The sequence below is a fragment of the Tachysurus vachellii genome, chromosome 10 (assembly GCF_030014155.1).
Source record: "Tachysurus vachellii isolate PV-2020 chromosome 10, HZAU_Pvac_v1, whole genome shotgun sequence".
Lineage (NCBI taxonomy): Eukaryota > Metazoa > Chordata > Actinopteri > Siluriformes > Bagridae > Tachysurus > Tachysurus vachellii.
Genome location: NC_083469.1, coordinates 15,116,514 through 15,137,388, shown reverse-complemented (window position 1 = coordinate 15,137,388; position 20,875 = coordinate 15,116,514). Strand labels below are relative to the sequence as shown.

The 20,875-nt window shown below is 36.4% G+C and overlaps 1 long non-coding RNA gene and 1 other non-coding gene across 2 annotated transcripts; both read left to right on the top strand.

Moving 5' to 3' along the window:
- The first annotated feature begins 46 nt into the window (after positions 1 to 46).
- Positions 47 to 11,928, top strand: LOC132852550 (uncharacterized). Its single transcript, XR_009649120.1, has 2 exons — positions 47 to 349; positions 11,363 to 11,928. It is a non-coding gene; the product is annotated as an uncharacterized LOC132852550 (long non-coding RNA).
- Positions 2,998 to 3,109, top strand: LOC132853031 (U6 spliceosomal RNA). Its single transcript, XR_009649149.1, has one exon. It is a non-coding gene; the product is annotated as a U6 spliceosomal RNA (small nuclear RNA).
- Positions 11,929 to 20,875: the final 8,947 nt, after the last annotated feature.

Genomic DNA, 20,875 nt, shown 5'->3' with positions numbered 1-20,875 from the left:
TAGTGTTAATACATATATAGGATGTGCACACGGAAGAGCAATTTGCAAGACTGTAAACTTTGAATGGAGGCACGTAACTTCTAGGCAAATTTGCACAGATATTAAATTTCGGCCCCCTCATTTTAGTCTTAGGCCTAATGCGAGGCTGAATTTTTATAGCACTCTGATCGATATCGCTGTAAAAATAATCATTTTTTTAAACTAGCGGGGCAGCGAAATCTTTGCTTTGTGCTAAAGTCAACAGTGGCAGAGTTTGAGCTCAAATAAATGCCGCTGTGCCTGGAGCACTTTGCAGAAGGCAGCGGGCGAGCAGCGGATTCTCACGCCTTTCCTTTACAGCAGATTACAGGTAGGAGCAGCTGATGTCCTCACATCACATTTCCACACACATGGATGGCATGTCATGGATGGAGTTTACATTCAAAGGGCTGCAGTTAACTCGGAGACGAAAAGGGATTTTCTTTGCTCTTGATTTTAAGAGATACGGTTCACAGATTGTAACAAGACTTTGAGCCTTTTGCTACTGACAAACTGCGAATTAAGATGATAGATGATGAGCTTCATTCATATTGTGAGAGAAATGCGCTCTCTCCACCGTGCGAACAAGAGCCGGCACTATCCAGACGACCCCCTAGAGTTCTCATGTGTAGAATGATTGAGTGGCTGATATTTTCTACTGTTAAGTGATTATAACGATAAGTGGCGATAACGATGCTTAACATTTAAGATATTAATCGAAATACTAAGTAATCGGACACAGTATTAATGTTTTCGGCTTGTGCAAGAGGTTGCGTAATTGCTCGTATCCTGTTAGAATTAAAAATACGTGGTAAAAATAGTCAGGAGGAAAATGAAGGAATTATGGCTACTGGGTTTTCCAACAAGGTTTGCAGTTAGAGTTACACACCTGGTTTACTTCACCTGCCACAGACCATAGACAGACCATAGAAAGGCAAAAATAAAGCGTTCTGCAGATCTCACTGTATAGCAAGCGAGCAATATTATTTTCAGCCATACGTCTTTGGGAACCGGAAAGTAATAGAAATCAGTAATAATAACAATAATAATAATAATAATAATAATAATAATAATAATTGTTGGAAACTATTATAAATCTTACAGATTGTAAGTATTATAACTTAGAAGTTTGATTTTTTTAAGTTCAATTTTAAGTTTGATTTACATTTTCAAATAATACGAATCATTTAAATGTATCGGTATTTGTACAGAATAATTTAATACCGGCAACAAAAAAAATATTCTACCACCGCTACTGCTACATAATAATAATAATAATAATAATAATAATAATAATAATAATAATAATAATAATAATAATAATTCTTCCGTAATAAAGTCAAGAAATCTTTACAGCTGTGCAGCTCCAGTCAGTGAAGACTCTTTACTGGAAATGTAAATTAATGTTAAAATGGGTATAAAATATATGACGCTATAATGAACCGAAAGCTACCCGGAAAATGTGTTGTGTTTCAAAGCGCTCAATCACCCCAATTAACATAACCTTTATCAAAGGCACCGCTAAGCTTAATTATGCTTACTGTTAAATCCATTTAATCGGGTTACATTTACTAATAGCGTTACACTTTTTTTTGCATTTATTTACAATTTAAAAGTCTGTAAGTGATAAACATTTGAACCTCATTTCCCAAACCCCCAAAGAACCAATATCAGAGAAGTCAGTGTCATCATTAAGTGGCCTTGTGTTTGCATCATATATTTGGCCCAAGTGTAGTATATGTTTTCTGTACTTTTTCTGGTTTATACTGATTAAGCTTTAGTATAAATCTGGCCTTAAAAACCACCGAAATGGCATCAATATTATCGATAATACTTGAGATGAATGATCTAGGGACGGTCAATAAAAACTTTGCGCGGTGTCTTACGTAACCCGTAGAGCCAATCCGGCGTGCGCTGTGCTGGCCTAAACTTCGGAACACCCAAGAAGATCGTATCCAGGGAAACGGGCCGCGGCCATCTTACCGGGCGTTAAAGCGGCTTTTAGGCCGCGGCTGCGACAGGAGCGACACAGCAGCCCGACTTAACTTCTCCCTCACACCAAATGCTCTTAATCCCCAAAGCACAGCAGAGTAAAGCTGCTGCCCCACAGTATATTAAAAGAACACAAAGTCAGCGCGAGTGCGAAAAGGCAGTTTCACCGGTAGCGGCGATTCCCACACGGCTCTGAAGACGTACATAAAATGTCTGTAATAGCACAAGTGTGTGTGTGTGTATATATATATATATATATATATATATATATATATATATATATATATATATATATATATATATATATATATACATACACATATATATACGTGTGTGTGTGTGTGTGTATATATATATATATATATATATATATATATATATATAGTAGTAGTAGTATGTTTATAGTAGTAGTAGTATGTTTATAAATTATATTTATAAAATTAATATTATATAATTATAAAATTATATTATATATATATATATATATATATATATATATATATATATATATATATATATATATATATATATATATATAATTTTCTTAGCTGTGCGTGCAAAATACAGAATAAAACATGACACCCGACGAACACATTTACCTCTCTATATAAACATACTACTACTACTACTAAAATTATTATTATTATTATTATTATTATTATTATTATTATTATTATTATTATTATTATTATTATTATTATTATTTATCACATTACCATAAATAAATTAGAACTTATAAATAATAGAAATATGTTTAGTGTTCTAATATAACTACAACAATAAAAACATTAACCCACAAATAGAATTACAATGCTCTGATTCTAACTTTATCCTTCCACACACAAACATCAAACTATGTGTATTATAAGTGTATCTATGTGTACGCCTCTATAACACTGCTGCAATTTGAATTTTTCCTACCAAAGACATGCATTTGGTCTTACAAGTAAATGTATGGTACATTATTACTTGATTAAATTTAGGATTTTGGTGAAGGAAGTACAGCAGCAAATATAGTAAAATTGCAACAATACATAGAAGATTAGCATGACCCATGCAAAAGGATTACATGCAAAATCAGGAATATAGTAAAATATCATATTGTGGATATTAGCACATCAGCAAAAAAACAAAAAAAAACATGTAATACATTATAAAAACATACAACATTTTGCAGATCAAAGAAAATGTGCAGTGTGATTGTGAATATAGTCTAAATTGCAGTAGAAATGGTCACATTTGCATGCCACATGCATGCCAGGTGTATGGCGGATTCAGGAAAGCATTATGAGTGTTTAATGTACATCTATAAAAGTGTCCACTGCTCAGTGTCCTGTTGCCACAGTATACTGGCATTCCTGGTAGAAACTGAACAAAAATATTGTTGAAATTAAAGAAATGAACTTAGATGTCTATAGATTATTCATCTGATGAATGTAGAGGAACATAAGCAAGATTTTTATATTTGTGTAAAAAGAAATCTTTTCTTTCATGAGAAAGAAATTCTCATGAAATCTTTTTATCAATTGTAAATGACATCCATTTAACAAATTCACTTTGTTGTTTTCCTGCTGAGACTAGGCTGTAGAGAGCCAGATGGAAGCTAGCGGAAATAAGCCAGGGATGCAACAGAAGTCAAATAGTGTGTTCACACTGCTCTAACAGAAGGGTGTGAAATTCCTGCTTTGTCCTATCTCTCACAGTCAAGCCTTGCCAAACCGCAGGTCAGATCCTATATACATGGTTACATTTCACAACTTCATCTGATTTATTAAGCAAACTACAAACTAGTATCTCTTTATATTGCCTTTTTAGAAATGTCTTCAACATCCTCTGTAACGGGTAATTCTTCTGTGCACTGAATATTTAGTCAAGTCAAGTTAAGAAGCTTTTATTTTCATTTCAACCATATATAATACATACAGGGATAGAAAATTAGATAGATTTCAGTAGCTCTCTCGCTCATCCAACATTTCCTCTGGTTAAAGTCTACAGTTCAAGACTAAGTCACTGGGAAGGACACTCAACTCATTAAAACTTAATGAAAGCAATAAACACAGGTGCCAGCAATTCATTCAGACGCCCAAACCAATCTCCATTTCCCGCTAAAGGCAAACAAGCCCATATGCCCCAGTGTGATTCGCTGAATAACAAAAGCAAATCAAATTTTTGTCCTGCATGTGTTCCCAATGCAGAAATGTAGAGGCAATAGGTTATGCCGAGACAGAGCTTGTCCAATTTATTGTACGTGAGACGGGTGTGTCACTGAGGTGATTCCAGCATTTTCTCGGACAGCAAAGATCTTGTAGTTGAGAGGATGGCAGGAATATATATGCAATATTCATGAGAACCGATTTCTTCAAGATAGGACTGAGCAGACATGCATGATGATAAAAATGAAGTCTAAACCTCTTTCGTTGAATCACAGGGATTAACAATATTGTTTCCAATCTGCCAATCTGTCTATCTGTCTATCTATTCAAGATATTTCTACTTCTAAATAATCTTTATATTATTATCTACTCTAGATGGATGTATTCTATATACTTTGGAATTCAAACGTTTCCATATACCAAATCAAAATGAAAAATCAACAGCATAATTGCTTACAGAACTGTAGCCAACACTTCACTCACATTACATGAACCCAAATGCAATCCGATATAAATGGTACAGATCATTCATCACACCGAGATTAATGTGTGAATAAAGCACTTTTAAAAGCCCAGAGATGAGATTACTTGTAGATACTACAGGGTAGTGCTCCCCAGACACACACAATTTAACCTGTGTCTGCTTACCACTGACAGTGACATAGTGTCCAGACTAATTCAATTTTCTGTCAGATTAAGTGTAGGTAGTATTGTTTAGGAAGTAGATTCATCATCAGTGATTTACAAAAGAAAGACCCCCGGCATAGACATACAACAGAATCTGTCAGCGACCGTGCTGTGTACAATGACCTATCCATGTTTAACATGCCTATATTATTATTAATCAGAGCATCAGCTACAAAAATCTAATTTAAATCATTACATAAACAGGCACATGTGGTTAGGTACAGTCATGCTAAATAAAAATGATCTTTACAATTTTGCAAAAAAATAAAAAAGGTAAAGCATGCCTCATTATATGAGGTACTGTTCAGTTTAGGCTTACCAACCATTACCATAACTGTGTATCTGGGGCTTAAGCGGACCAACCCACTATTAAGGTCACTTATCCCAAAGACTGTTCTGTTACTATACCAATGCAAATAAGTCATCTGCACATGCAAAGCTGTGCATTATTAGAGACTAGTCCAACATCATGAATCCTTTTGAGCGGTGCAGATGATTTAGAGCAGAAAAAAAGATTAATTACAACACAAGGTTTGCTTATGAGAAGAGCATTTGCAAAGGGGTAGGCTTTTCAAATACCTGGCTTCCATGATGGTTAAAATCCACAATGTTTTTTAAATCCAAAGCCTTCACTTGCAGTAGGAAGAGTCAGAAATGCAAGTAGTCTAGTACTTTCTGTGGAATTACATCATAGGCAAGAAATGATTTTACTTTTCCTAAAATGGACAATTATTACTCTAATTAATTATCAATTAATACTCTTATTACTGCACTAGGAATTAGAACACTGCTTAAATTTACTGTTTCTATCTGAGCCTAATAATAATAACAATAATAATAATAATAGTAATTATTATTATTATTATTATTATTGTTATTGTTATTGTTATTGTTATTGTTATTGTTATTGTTATTGTTATTATTATTATTATTATGCACAAATATAAATAATAAGCTAAATAAATAAAATTAGCTAAAATAAAATACCTACACTGACTAACAATGGTGTAAGCTTTTATAGGTTTATAGAGGGAGAATGTTGCAGGTTTCCTGAGATCTATAATGTGAACCATCACTCACATAGCTTTGTTATGTAATATTTTTGTTATGTCTAATTATTTCACAATAATAACGAATAGGCAATAATGGAGCAAACAAAGCACTGAACATATATCCCCAATCAATACACTGCTGTGAGCTTCACTGAACGTAATCTTAATTACAAAATACAAAAATGTTGAACACTGTGTATCAAGTACAAGATGTCTGACAAGCAGAAAGCCAGCATCTAGAGAAGACTTCTAACTGCTACAACGCATTTTATTGAGCAGTTGGTGATAAACGCAGTTAGCCCCTCCTTGGCTTAAAGCAATTAATTCAGACACCCTGACATCAACTCTCCAATCCTCTGACAGCTTGGAGCCCAAATCAAAATGCTAGTTCTCCTGGGAACAGGAGAAGATAGCCGGCTCTTTTCTGGACTGTTTGCTCACTGGGCCTGAGAGCAATCTTCCTTGCTGAATGAAATGCAAGGACACAAACAATGTGGCGGCGAGAGAATGGAAGACGGGGAATGAACAGTTTGGACTATTTGCTCAGCAGAAGGGCAGTCACAATGGCTGGCCCATGGCTTTCCCATGCATCAAGCCTCTTAGTCTTAGCACTCCTTTGTTGCTGGGTTTCGTTCAGATAAGGGCCCAGCTGCCCCATGCATTTAATTCCCATTGTACACCATACTGTATAGCCATTTATCTGCTTTTAGGTGGCTTTTCGTCATTTTGTTATTTCATAAGTGTGCATCATATTGCCTGTGTATCTCCATGGTCTTGCTTCACCTTTGCATGTGCAGCCATTTAGGAGGACGGACCAAGAAATCAAGCAAGGTCAAGACTACAGAAGGATAAGTCTTCTCCTTTCACTTATGTGTGTTTGTGTGCGTGCATTTGTGTGCATTTGTGCTTGAACCACTATAATGCTTATTAAATGAGTTGCACCTTAAATCATTCCATTTAAGCAATTACCTAAAAGAAATTGCCACTTGGGAAAAACAGAAGTAGAGTGAATGAAAGAAAACTGCCTAACCATCTATTACTTTAAAAACACAGGATTTAAACAAAGAGCACCACCCAAAAAAGATTACCACATCAGCTTGGTTATAAATCAAACTGACAATCCATATTTTATATTCCAATCCATATTTCATATTCCAAATTTCCATATCGGAATTTTTTGTTTATACAAAAGTGCACGCTAGTCAAGTGGGTAAATCTCCATACCCCCAAGGTCATGCAGGATCACAAAGAAATAACATTAAATAGAACTCATAAATAAATGAATAATATTAATTAGGAAAAACCTTAGGTTTCTTATATCTTTCTGCTTTCACTCTTGAAGAAAGGCAGTCAGGAAGAGGTGCTTAAGACAGCATTATCTATCATCTGCTCATTTATTGTGTGTCTGATATCGGCTGGTTTTGCTCTTAATTATTTATCGACTAATTTTTTCACTGCTGCTGTTACTTCCATACACTTTGTCACTTTCATTTTTTTTAATTTAATATCTTTATGATGTTCTGAACTGATTTTAAACTTTTTAATATACTAAAGAATAAAACAATTCACAATAATAGACAGATACAAACCATGTATCGAAACCATGTATGTAAAGTCTATTATTATTATTGTTAATGAATATTTTATTTAAGAGTATTACAAACCAGCATGAATCAGCTAAAACCATGCTTTAGGGATCATTTCACAAAATTGGGCTGTATAAATACAATTTTTTTAATATGACTTTTTTTTAGTATTATGGGGTTTCATATACTGTAAAGGTACGCTGTGGACTCTAATTTAAAAATCACAACAGATTTATATGCTATACTCAGACAGAGAATAACAAAACCATCAAAGCAAAAACTCAAAGTCAAATCAAAGTCAAGAGGTAAAAGATTGTTTTTTATTCAAGTTTCCTCATATGGCAAAACACTGCAAGGCTTTTTAGCAAAAATCTGTCTAATTTATTTACTCCACACGCACAATCCTAATTGCACAGCTTTGTCAGGTCTATGAGGCCCGGAAGACAAAACACAGAGAGTCTAATACATTGAACATTAATGTAATGGCAGTAAGAAAGCTGGATTTGTGTTGGGGATTTACGTCACAGTGGGAGGACTGATTTCCACAGTATGATAATGGCCTATTATACTCTTATCACATTTCAACGAGGGAGTCTCATAGAAGGAGATCTGTAGATCCGGGGTGATATAGTGAAAAACAAAATTGGTAATGATGCAGAATGCAAAGCAACATGTCAAAACATAGAGCGTTGTCCTGTTTCTAGTGTAGCGTTCTATATTCTCGTTTTACTCGTAAATGAAAGTCCATTTGTACGTGTGTAGGTGAGGGTGTGTGCATGAACATGTGTGTGGGATAGTTTTGCATAACGCTCCACTGATGATAAAGTAAAGCTCTGTTCATGGCTTTTCAGCACGACTTTAAGTTGCCACCAGTGTGTAATTGATGAGTGCTGAGACATGACAGAAAGCTCTACTGCTCAGAAAATGAAAGGGAATACCCGAGTCATATAAGATGAAACACACAAAAGATGGGTGATTAGCAAGTACCGGAACAATGTTGATATTGCTCAGAGAACACACACGAATAAACACACCCTGCGCTGTACAGAGCTTTCACACGCTGCTCAAACAATAAAAACAAGCTCATCACTGTTACAGAGATGAAATAAGCATGAAATTCACTATCAAATTCTATCAACAACATTTGTTTAAATAAACTACAGGCTGCACAATTATTTACTCATCTAAGTTAGATATTTTCTTGAAAAGGCTGTGGGTTAAGCACTAAGAATGCCATCCAGACGAACTGCAGGAAGAAGTGTTTATGCTGTTTCTGCAGGAGAAAACTTTCTAGTGTAAGGCACAATCCTTTCATGAAGGTTTTGAAAAGAATGACGAGGGAATGATTCTCCTTGGCACTAAAGAGTTTTCTAACTTTCATGTCATATCTTCCTTTCATTCTTGGGGATTAGTGTCTTATTCAAAGGTGCAATTACAAAGCTACACAGTGGAAGGGTGGAGAGAAATGAGCCTGCAGGTCTTCCATTTCATAGTGCATTTGAACCTTGTGTCTTGAATGAGACATATTGCACTACTGCAGTCTATTAAACATTATTGTTAATGATGACAGAACCATCTCTCTCTCTCTCGCTCTCTCTCTCTCTCTCTCTCTCTCTCTCTCTCTCTCTCTCTCTCTCTCTCTCACACACACACACACACACACACACACACACACATTTTTTAAAACATTCTTTTGCTGTTCCCAGGTTATGAGGGCTGTAAGAGAAGGAGATACATCAGATACATAACTAAAATGTACACAAACATATGTAATTAAAAATTCAAATTCAAAATTCAAATAAATACATCATGACCTTTGCACATGTTAAATATTTAGATTTTATTATTTTGCTAATAGCATAGTAAACAGTTGCTGAAATAGTAGCAACTGTTTTCCTCTTTCAAGATAAATAAGCTATAACTACACTGCCATTGGCCAGATTTCCTATAAATAAATCACTTATTTTTTACTCAACACATTTTTACTGAGTTGTATCACAGACATGTTGCGTCAGATCACGTTGAGTATTACCCAATTCCGTGACCACAACTGCAAGTAAAAACAAACCTGCTTTAGAAGGATAGGCTGGTGCAGATCAAATCCTTAGAACACAGCACCTTTCAAAAATGGAAAAAGTCCTGATTTAACAACATATCTTAAAGCCATGTGCACGATGAATAATCACTTACCAACACTAAGTTTTATATGCAATGCATGAGCCTAAGGTCATGTATGCAAATACAAGTGTATGTGTAAATAGTAACTAACTGAGCCAGTTTTAGTAGGAAAAGTGGTTTCCTCATGCAAATTCCCTGAAGGGAGCTGAAGCAAGCCTTTGAATAACATGAATGAACTGAATGACAGTTATAATGTGTTAGTGGATCGAAAATACCAATATGTCACAAAACTTTAAGTTTTGAACAAGAAGTTATAATAATATTTAAAATAACTCAAAGATAGATTTAGAAGCCTGGGAAATGGTCATTTCTGTCATTAATATGCACCATTACTATTACATATTACATTTACATTTCTGACATTTGGCAGTTGCCCTTTTTCAGAGTCTTTATCAACAAATGCATAAATACTGGTTCTATTAAATCCAATAATATTATTATCTGAAAACAAAGTCTGTGGTTTGGTCTCAAGAGGAATTATATACACACAGTCTCAGAGCTAATAAAGAGAGGACTTAATATCCTCTCGCTCATGTTTTACCAATAGTTCCACTTGGCCAGAGTTTTTTTTTTTAGAGAGGACAGACCAAAGATAAGAGCTATGGCAGCTTGTGACAGCCACACAATTTCCCCCCAGTTGGCCCCATTGACCGGCCCATGGCACCTTCCAGGTATGACTGCAATGTTTAACCAGCTATCCATCTTCTACCTGCTGCTGGCAAACAGGCACCTTTGTCTAAGCTTCACTGTTGTTAGGGCCTGCTCTGACTCAGTGGATCAACCCCATTTATTTCCACATTGGCTGTGGCTCAGAATCTATGCTTTTGCTTTAATCCGCTTTTTATTTCTCTGACAGGAACATTCAGCGTGTTAATGCATTTGTGCGTATGGGTGGTTCAGAGTAGAGGCTGCCTATTACCGGGTTCAACTGGTGATTTGTGGCAAATTCCAGGAGCTTATCAGCAGAGTCCAGGGTTACTCTATAAACAAGCTCAATGTAGATCTTTTCATTTTTCTAGAGTGGATCTTTTCTATAAAATTTTCCCATCTAGTAAAGCAGTCAAAAAGAACAATCTATACATTTAATTTCAGAACATGATAAATCATGTTCATGCATGTGCATATAAAATGTACACTTGATACCTGTTGGTTGATATATTTCTGTTAATACCTGAGAGACAATAATTACCTGACGGTGTGTTTTTGCCATATTTACCTGTCTCGACTACATTTCTGACATAGCAATAACTTAATAGTGCTCCGTAACACTTTTGCTTATCATATCCTTTAGGACTGATGAATAATCTTAATTAAATGAATAAACTTCCAAAAACAATGGAAAGTATGGACAGAGTGTGGCAATTAGAGTGGCAATACTTTTAAGATACAAAACTCTGAGTGACTCCAATAGCTTAATAACCTTTCTAAATAAATATGGTCTCTATTTCCCTTTGTCTGTAGTAGCCTGAACACCTTCCCTTTGTTAATTCTGAGAAAAATGCCCTTATAAGCCATTTGTTATTTAAATAACTAAAAAGACAAAACTGGAAATTAGACAGGACATACTATAGGGCAGAATGATATTATAGTAATTCAAATGCAAATCTGCCATCATATCATCAGTGTTGCATCTAACATATTTCCATGAATATAAAAAATTGAATAATAAATTTAAAATGCATACTTTTCCTTTCAGGTATGGATCAATTTTCAAAAGATCACCAGGTACAACCCTAACCCTTTAAACCTTGCTGGAAGTGCTAGCCTGCCAATCATCTCTCACAACACCTTCACCTGCAACTCAGCAGTCACGTCTGACCTGGCCACGTATGAGAGATAACATTCGCATCTGCAGAGCTGAAAGGGGGACAAAAGGAAGTTTGACGTTAATGATTAACGGGGCTAAAAGCCCCTGCTTTTGTATTCCCATGGTACCGAGGCTATCTGGTGGCCATGTGACCTGCGTGGAGGAGATTGGGGGTGAGCGGTAAAGCAAACACAGGTGCTGTGTTTGGGTTGGAGTCGCCTGCGCTGTCAGGGACAACCACAAACACACACAGCCATGCCAAGCTCCACAAACAGCCGCCTACGCCAACAGATCAAGTCCAATGTGCTCCTCCCCATCTTCCTATATGTTCCACATCGGAAAAGTATCTACCATATTTAGTTCATTCTAGCTGGGGCATCATTAAGAAATTAAAAACACACAATTGCCTTTTACCTGTATAATAAAAGCTAATAATATAAATACACTTTCATTTATACCTGTATGTTAAACTGTGCTGAATGATCATGTTCTCGTGTCACATGCAATTGCTGATCAATTTTGCTGAAGCTGCCTGTCTGTAATTAATGAGCTGTTCTCAATCATTCTCAATCATGCTAAACACAATGTTAACAAGTCCTGAGGGAAAGGTGTTAAGAAGCATTTAACCTCCGCATTTTCAATGTCAATCATGACTACATGTGTAGCATACTAGTGGGAACTGAACCTTTTCTTGATAATGTAATCAGCTGATATGAAGGCCCTATCACCAAAACCCTCTCTGTCTGACACAGAAATGACGGAAGTGATAACAAGAACAAAAGCTGCAATACACGCATGGCCTTTTGTAGAAACAAGGAAATGGAAAGACTGCATTATGGAAACACCTCATTCACTTTCTAATTTTCTGTGCGGTGTGCTGCAGATCAGACAGACGGTCCTTTTATTGTTCTGATATTAATGTTTGTGCTCCAAGCTGCCTTTCAGTTAATTGCTAGCAATCGAGTTGAGGTTTGATTATGAACGCAGTGATGATAAAGCCTTTTCACGGTGAACACTTAATCAGAAGGGAATATTAAATTGTTCGTGGGAGAGAATCGTTGTGAAGGATATAGAGAGGGTTCAGCTGAGGCAAATAAAATGTATACAATCTAAAACCTCAATCAAACAACAGATTTCATACCTGTGTGTATGTATGAGTGTGTACACTTTGCTGTCAATACTAGTGAACACACACCTTTGTTAGCTTTACTCTAGAAACCAATGAAGGCGTGCTGAAGGGTAGGTGTAAAACCTGACTGCAAAGCTCAGATGACACACTGCTTTAAGATAAAAATGGAAAGCAAATAATTTCTGGAATGAATTGTTTTCATATATTAACTATATATATTAACTATATAACTCTCAGTTAACACACTGTGGGTTTGGTCTCCATGGGAACACAGTTACTAGAAATATTTCTCTACATATTAGAATATATGCTTCGAATTGATAAAATCATAACATGTTAAAGCCTAGACATCTTTAAAAAAAAAAACAGTTTAGGAAACAAGTGTTCTTGTCACTTTTGTCCTTAGTTCATCTTAACACCTTTCATCTTCACCATAATGTACAAAGCTTAAAGCAGAATTCAAATGCAGGATAATTATAAGTGATCCACTGACGAATACAAGGTTCATACAGACAAAAAAGAAAAGCTATAGATATTCGTCACAGGATTAGCGCTGTAGGGTGCACTGTTTAGTAAAAAGCTTCATGGCAATCTGCTCCAAAAGGTCTCGAGGCATCAGCTTTGTTGCCAGAGTATTGTGTCGCTCCATAAGTCTGGCTATTGTGAGCTGAAACTGAGCTAATCAAAGTGAGTTAGCAATGATAAGCTAACCTATGAAAAGACAGAAAAAACAGCTCTTTCTTCAATAGCTCTTTTTGATGTGGTTGACAAAAAATGTTATGCAAAAAGCACAAGTGTTTCCTAAGAAGGCAGACTGCACATAAACCTTCATAACCTTTTGTCTGCCTCTACAACTATAATTGTATTATGCTGGAGGGAACAGTAAAACTCCACTGTATCAAACTGCCACTTTAATAAAACATGCTAAACGTAGGGTTCTATGATGGCACATAAGAGACATGTTATATAAATATATGTTAAATGTATGTAAAGAAAATGTGAAAAGTAAGGGTATACATAAATATATTACATTATTAAATTGATCATCCATGTGCATCCGTATCAAAGGAAATATAAGACAAGTTATATGGGTATAAGTGACATTTAAAGAAGCAGATATTTCATATCTTCAGATATTTCTACTAAAGCTCCTTCATTCATTCATCTCTACCTGTATTTATTTATTCACTCACATATTCATCCAGCTGTAGTAAACCCTTTACACTACTATGAGGAATAGACCCCCGAATGGAGCATAATTCATGCATAACTCATCCCATATACCAGAAATTTGTAAAACAGTTTTTAAGCCATAAAGCAACAGAGGTGTTTAGTATCTGAACTTTCTATGTTCAGAATGCAGTTTGTATTTATATTCAAGAAGGCATTATTTACAAAGCTACATAATGTACTTAGTACTTGCATAATGTAACTTAGTCAGTGATGTCAAATTTAATTCAAGTGATCAGTCAAATAAACATAATTCTATATTTTTAATAATGGTGAGTTATGATTTCCACCACTTTGAGCCTCCTTTCTATATTTCACAGGCTTGACTTTGAGAACCGAGTGGTAATGTCCTGATGTGGCACAGTCCAGCCCCAGAGTAAAAGCAGCTTTCTTTTCCACTGACAATTTTCAGTTTCCAGTATACTGTCTTTAAATTATTTTAGGATCATCGACAGACCTGTGAATAAGAGTAGTGAGTAAACGTTCTGTTGTATAACAGATTATAACAGACTGTAATGTAAACAAAGGCATATGTTTTATAATCTCCACATATGTACCTGATTTAGAATATGAATAAAAAACAAAGAAATTATTTAGAAAAATATTAAGAAATCATTAAAAAACATTGTTTATAATGTAATAATCTAATAACTAGGGAAACATTTACTACCATTAATTTTTGCTTAAACTAAAGTCAATATATTGTGCTACACCATCAAAACATTTAATCCACTGTACTTCATATTATATATTATACTGTACTTTATAAAATATTTTTGTATGCCAGCGTAGTTTATGGCAGTAACAAACATAACATATAACAACACAGAAGACATATAGTACTGAGTCATGGTGGTGAGAGCACATGTAGCACATGTATAAAGCGTGTAAAAGAGCTAACTGAGGCTTGTGGGAGCAGGTGATAGCCTGGCCTTGTTCTCCCAGGCATCAACTCACGCAAACTGTTTGATCTCATTTTATTCACTTGCCGCAAAGAGAACAGCGAGGGGGAGGAGTGGGGTTGGTTGGTGACAGGTGTACCTGAGTGGTGTAGAAAGGCAGAAGCTCCTTCTTTCAACTCTATCCTCCCTCTCTGTTTCCCTCACTCTCTACCTGTGCCAGCTGTACAGGACATGCCTGGGAGAGATAGATGCCATTCAGTTTGAGCTCAGACAAAGAGAGTCTGGGCGTATGAATGAGAGAAGGCAGGTCACACAGGGGAGCAGGAAGAGCACAGGACACAAGGTGAGGGCATTTAAAGCCCCCAATAAATAACAGTACATTATAAAGCTTGGTAAGGCATTAAGGTTGGAATATGATGAAATACAATTTGTATTACGAAAACATTATTGTACTTTTGTGTTTATCTAAAGTAAAAACAGAAGGAAAATTATTAATAAAACAATATTTTAAGGGCTATTACCTCACAAACTAAACTGGATTTGAGAAACAGGGTAGGTAAGAGATAACATCATTCTTGCTAGTATCAATCTTTTCCAGCTTATACATTGATGTAAATGGTTTACAGAAAATTTTACCATTCACACAGTAAGATGTAATTACAGAGCAGCTGAATGCTACTGTTGAAGGTGGGACAGCCGCATGTGCGTGTGACTGGTAGTTTGACAGAGCGGGTGAGATAAAGAGAAAGAGACAAACAGCTGCTGTACGCCAAAGACTGGTACAGTGAGTCGAGCAGCTGAGCAGGTTTCACCTTTCACTAAGTCGAACAAGACCAATCACGTCCATCAGCAGCCAATGAGCAGTGGAGGCTTTGAGCTCATTCAGTAACAGAGAAAGACCAAAGAACAAAAGCAAAAGTTTGGAGAGATGTGTTACTGAGTGAGACAGGAATAAGAAAGGCCAATAGAGGCTTTTACCTTAAGCTACATACCATACTTTCTACTTACAAAGACAAACCACAATGATCAGAGATGTTCCCTAGAGGGCAGAATATTCAGATTTACCAATAGTAACGTAGTGATCAGCATTTTGGTTAATTACTGTTACCTTTATATATATAAATATACATATATATCAAATCAAAGTTTATTTATAGAGCACCTTTTTTAAAACAGCAGGTGTTCACCAAAGTGCTGTACAAACAATATAAAATAAACAATAGAACTAAAAAGCATATAATAATAATAATAATAATAATAATAATAATAATAATAATAATAATAATAATAATAAATAAAAACAATAAAAATGCAATAAATACAATAATAATTAGTAACACACACTTAAAGAGAACTCCTAACAGGTAACTCTCATACTGCGTTGTATGCTGCACCATACAAATATTTTTTTAAATGTGATTTAAAAACAGCCAGTGAAGGCTGTATATTTATTTATTTATATTTAAAAAATTTATTTAAAAAAAAAAAATACAAATAAAAATCTACACTGCTTTGTCTATTTTAATGGATACAGTTTAAGAGTACTACAGTGGAGAGGAAGCGATATTCAGTAACTCCCCCCACCCCACCACACCCCGACCCCCCGTGTGTGTGTTTGAGTGGAACACAGAGGCACTGAGGCAGGCAGGCTGAGCGATCAACCCGGGTGCCGGCGGTCGGGATGGAGCTGATAAAGTGATGACACGGCTGATAAGATAACCCAACTATATAGCAGACATTTAGATAGGGGGTGGGATGAGTGGCACACAGAATTGGAACCAGATAAAGCAAGAGGGGCCCCTGGAGAGTCGAGAACAATGGAAGGAGGCGGAGAGACAATGCCAGGACTAAAGGATTGCTTCCGGAAACATCCACGGACTGCTGGCTTGAAAGAGTGGGCTGTGCCATTGGGATGATCCCCTTCCATTAACCCCAATAAGAGCACACACACTACAAATTCATTAACACACAGACACCCAGCTCCATCCCACTGTGGCTTTGTAGATATTGTACTGATTCTGAAATAAAAAGGAATGTCTCATTAAACCAAAAGTGCAAATCACAGCTACAGTAAATTTAAGCAGCTCAAAAATATATGACTTTACAAAAAAGAGCAGCCTACAATATTCTCATTCTGCCCTACTGTACACTCATCAGTATCATAGAGCTACATTTCTTTAAAGTTTTTACACAGTCAAACAAAATGTTCTGCTTTTTTTGTAGTGAGTATGTATAGCCCAATGCGACTGAACCTGACCAAGTTCCTGAAACCAGACACAAAAAGAAATGAAGTCAGTTCCCTGATTTATGGTGCACGAAGTACAACAGGACAGGCTCTGAATTGAAGATGAACTCATTTTACGATTCTGACGCTGATGCTGTGACAAAGGGCAAGAGTGAGCCGGCACAATGAGCAACACAAAGAGAAAACCAACTTTAACGTCGCTGAAAAGGGGCGAATGTCTGGGCCAGCTGTTTTTAATGTCTCCAACACTGATAGGAGGCAGGTCATTTTTAACAGTGAGCATCACCCCATTCAGTCCCACACAGACACCCGGCTATTCATGGGTAACCTGTGGTGACCTGTATTCAAGGCCACGTCAGGGTCCCCTGAACAAAAGGTGCCAGCAAAAGGGGTATGTGTGTATGTGTGTGTATATTTGAGGTGGGGGTGAATAGTGTTGCAACTAGACTGTTCAAAACCTTCCAACCCCCTCGGTTAAAAAAGACCTGACTTTTAGGAGTTTCAGTTAAAGTGAAGCATGCAGACAAACAAACACAAGGAGAGGTAGGCACACACATACACACACACACACACACACACACACATGCACACATACACACACGAAGAATGTACAAACAAGCTGGAAACAAAAGGGCTCTTGTAACAGAGGCGGGGATCTTGATGAAAAATTCAAACAATATTATATGGAGAATGTCAACAAGCGCCACACTTCTGCTGAGGGCCTTACAAACAGACAGAGCAACTCAGCACACACATTACGCCAGTGCGGCTCAACCTCTCAGCGTAATGATGATGGCTCTTCTTTTACTCCAGCTTGCCTTTTAAAACCAACACCACACACTGCAAACAGAGCCGCAGGAGGGGGAGAAGTCTGAACCTGTCCCTTTCTGTGTACCTGCTACACACATACACACTTCCATACATAGTAAGATACACACACACTTGCAACGTCATGGGTCACCTGTGCCTAGGATTCCCTGACCACATGGGAAAGGTTGGTTTCTGAAAGACACAGATTAAGATATTCTTCACATTCCAGCTGTCCAGCATCAGCCCACAACATTTAATGCCTACTGACAGAAAATCTCAGACAGCATGACTTATGTTGTCATCAAAGACTGGGAATAAAACATATCACTCATTCACTGTCAAACTTATAGAATCGGATTTGATAGTCATACAGGAGGAGAGAAAGTGACCGCTTGAACTGAAAAAGGCTATGTGTGCTATACAGGTATGATGCTAGAGAAGTAAATTGTAGTGTTTTCTAAGAGTTGGGCTCGGCTCACTTGCTTGGCCTGTACTGTGGCACGTGGAGCTGTTGGAGAAGAGAATTGGCAAACTCGTGCACCTAATTGTTATTGCGGCAGTGTTTGGCCTGGAGCCAGTCGATAGGAATCAGGGATCAGCTCCTGAGCTGTTGCTCCCACTCCCAGTGTCTTAGTTGTAATGCATCCCTCTACTAACAGGGATCAAGGTATTAGAGATTCAGGTTATTTGTATTGATTTTATGTGCTGTCATGCCGCGTTCCAGCCAAGTCATATTTGTGGAAATTGCAAATTTCACCTCAGAAATGTCACCAGCATTTAATCTTTTCCAGTGTGGTCAATACAGGAATCTCTGGCTGATCAGAGCCGTGTTATTGCACCGAGCTGCACAGCTTCCACTGTTGCCATGGCACCACACCCCGTGCACAGATTGGAGAGAAAAGAGGAAAAAAGAGAATCCGAACTGTAGAAAAAAATCGATTAGATCCTACAGTATTGACTATAGTTTTACAATTAAATCTTTACAATACTATAGAGAATATATAAATGATAATAATATATATCAGTATGATGATATAGCATGATAGATCACAATGAGTTATACAGTGTTTGTTAAGTTATTGAGAAACAATGCCATTGAATACAAATGAAAAACATGTAATCACTTAGTTTCCCCATAGCATATTCCCATGAATCCTACGAGAGACTTTTAAAACAGGAAAGCCTTTATCTTTCTCTTTCTCTTTCTTATTAGCACAAACACACACACACTCACACACACACACACACACACACACACACACACACACACACACACACACACACACACACACACGTATGTATATCGTTTTAAAGAAGAACATGTTTATGTAATGCCTTCAATAAAGATAGTGTCTCTATCTTTGCACCAGTCAATCTGAATAAATATAATAAGTAAAAAAAGAGAACCTTAAGTGTTCATTTGAAGTGAATACAAAGCATACCAGTAAAATCATGCTGAATAACATGAAAGCTTTCACTGATTGCATTGTATAGATGTCCCTATTACCATCCACGGCAACACAGACACAAAAAAGCCACAAAAGGATCAAGTAAGCTTAAAAATCTTGCAGGTGCACTACTTGCTTTACCCCGAAGGCTATAATTCAACCAAACACAGCCATGTAAATATTCTGCAACATGCCGTGGCCCAGACTGCTGGCTTACACTTCGCACGCTGCAGATGTTTTCTTACACTTCAAATTTGCTCTGGAAACTAATCAAGGCCTGATAAAGCTCATGGCAAATATGGAAAAGATTGACATCCACATGTGGAAGTTTGCATAGCTTGGCTAAGTGTACATATAGGACACGCAGCACACAGCTTCAGCCGGGCCAGAGTGAGTTTGGATTTGAATACTAGAAGAGGTGATTAAACAATGGACAAGGAGATACTTTATAGTATAAACTTACAAAAACGATAAACTCAAACACTACCTGATACCATCAGAACATTAATATCAATAGTTTTAGGATCATCTTGATTTCTTCTTAAACATGCCAAGAAACAATATAAGCAATAAAGAGAAGTGAATATTTCCTTTTTTCCTTTTCAGACTTTACACTTACACGTTTCACTTACTGTAAGTATAATAAATAGGTAAGAGAAATAAATTTGTGTTCTCCCATTCGTCCTCAAACTGAGAGAAATGGCCATTAAGAATGTCTGTTCACCCTCCAGCTGATGAGCCTCATGCTAATCAATGGATCAATTAAGGAAAGGCACACGGGGTCAAGCCACAGATATTGCACAGCGTATTAGATCGTCTACCTGTCATTATTACACAGTCACATGTCCAAACAGAAAGAGGCGACTTGGCATGCTAGGAAGCACTAGCCAAAGTAAACAGACAAGCGATGAGGCTTGAACAAAATATTGATCTGACACAAATCTGCAGACGAGAGGTCTAAAAGCTGTGATTAAGGCTAGTGTGTGTCTGTGTATGTGTGTGTGTTTCAACAACAATAGAAAAATAACACCTAAAAGTAAAATGTTTATGGCTTTTTTTTTATACATTTTTATACACATTTAGAATATTCAGCATTTCTGAATGTAGCAGCAACAAAGCAAAGAAAAGAATTGCTTTATTAGATAAATTGCTCCATTTTTATTGTCATGCAGAACTAAATGCTGTTAAAAGACCAAGGATATAAAACCTCTTCTAATGTTTTGGTACATCATAACAAACACAGTGTAAAATTGTCAGTATAAAATATCCAATATGATTTTTTTTTTTTAAATATAAAGACAATAGCAAATTAAATGCAAACAATTTTCCGGCAAATCTCTTGGCCATATCTGCAAAAAAAATTACCACAACAAATATGAATGAAACAGAATTTTATTCAAAATGAATTAATAACTACAAGATGACTGCCTTTTATGTTTCAGAGATAACTTTCTCATATCTTTACAAACTGCTTTGCAAAGCTGGAGATCATATCTTTACAAACTGCTTTGCAAAGCTGGCTACAATGTTGGTCGATCACGTCACCCTTTTCACTATCCATCTGACCAGAGTAGTTATGAATAATCTCAGTTATACTCTCTGTAGACAAGATTAAGATTATTGGGGCTTAATTGAATG